Genomic DNA, 1,944 nt, shown 5'->3' with positions numbered 1-1,944 from the left:
ATATATATATGTTTATTTGTATAATTGAATATCACGTAAAAAAATATTGAAAATGACTAGAAAATGAAAAGGTTTATTTTCTCACTATTTCTACAAATATTTAAGATAAGTATTTGTTACATTTTGATTTTTTTCTTAAGTAGAATTATGCTAAATAACAAATTATAATAATCGATATATTCAATGACGTTTTAGCTTCACGAGAGAGAGAGAGAGAGAGAGAGAGAGAGAGAGAGAGAGAGAAAAGCTAATTATTTTGAAAATATAAGAAGTTTATCAGTTTCTATCGTTGTGGTAATGTTGAGTAATGCATATTAGAAAATTCGATTAAGAAAATATATTAGATAATTAAATTTTAAATAAACCTTGAGTTTTCACAATGCAACAACAAAGCATTGCATCGTCACTTTCGCTTTCATCTAATTTATCCTTTATAATTTGTTTTATTACTCTTATATATATATATAAGCCTTATTTAATAATACGTTTCAGCTCTAGCTCATATAGCCTTAAGTTTTATATAAACTTATTACTGGACTGAGTATACGCGATTGCAAGAAGTGCATATCATGATAATTGTCATCGATTAAATTATTTCTTGCATACACGTTTTTATCAAGTGTGTTTTATGAACTATTGCGCTAATGATTTATGACTTTGATACTCATTTTGATAAAGACCAGGTGCGACAAATATTATACTAAATTATATAAAGTACTGGTAAACATCCTTGTAATTGTTTTTATTGCTTCATTAAACTTTTTTTTGTGGCATTTTGATCTGCTAATATATTATTAGATCATCTGTATGTGTATATGCATTTAATAATTAGCAATTAATTACACAATTACAAAATATCATAGAAACGAATAATCAGTCTATGTTACCAGTTTCTTTGATATTCAGTACGAGTTCTTGATCTTTGACATGCTTAGATCATTGATTATTCAATAATATTAAAATAAAATATTTTATCTTTCTATTGTTATAAAAAATGAAATGAGATAAAATGAAATAGAGTTTGCGCGTTATTTTAGATTTAATAGTAAAATATAATATTTTGCTCTCTTGTACCCTCTCTCTCCCTCTTTTTTTGTTTATATATATTTCCCGTTTATCTTATTTGTTTTCATAACATTAAGCAACTTCTTCAGTTGTCAGTATTTTAAATTTTTTAATATTTATTTTAATGAAACTTTTAAATGAAAACATTATGGTATAAATGTTGTTAAAAATATAAAAAAGTTTGAAATATTTAAATGTTATAACTATAAGAAGAATTTGTAAAAATTTTTCGCAAAATATCAGTATTTTATCTTTTAATTTCTCAAATTCCGCATATTTCGATTACATCAACTATGATGTTGTAATGCTTACGGTGTTCTTGCGTTATTTCGTGAGTATCCAAGAATGGTGAAGGTCTATGAACTCATAACTTATAAGATCAAGAGAGTGAGAGCAGAAGAAAATTGAGTTGAGAGTCTGTCATAATTGTAATAATTTACTACCAAGAAGCAACATATCATTTGTCTAGCTCATTGTCTAAATCTATGGTAGAATACATAAAATCAAAGACAAATTCTTATTTTTCACAGTTTTTGTAAATTTATAATTATAATCTATAATTATGTATATCAAATGTAAGGTGGGTAATCTGTTTTGCACTTAAATAACTAACGTCATTCAATGTTCAATAGCATGTAATCTTTAAAAGAAATAATATCTTTTTGTTCGTGATTTTTTTTTTGTTTGAAGTACGCAAGTCAACGATTAGAAAAAACATCAATTAATTCAGTAGAATGTAGTTAATAGGTGAATAATTGGCATGAAGCAAAGAACAAGTATGTAGCGCAGTGTAACAGCTACAGTTACATACAGGTGGGGAGAGAAACAGAAAGAGGAAGGAGGGAAAGAAAGAGAGAGAAAGATCGGCAGGTCGTTCTA

Source organism: Formica exsecta, unplaced genomic scaffold (assembly GCF_003651465.1).
Source record: "Formica exsecta isolate Colony F162 unplaced genomic scaffold, ASM365146v1 scaffold352, whole genome shotgun sequence".
NCBI lineage: Eukaryota > Metazoa > Arthropoda > Insecta > Hymenoptera > Formicidae > Formica > Formica exsecta.
This window is presented reverse-complemented; position numbering follows the sequence as displayed.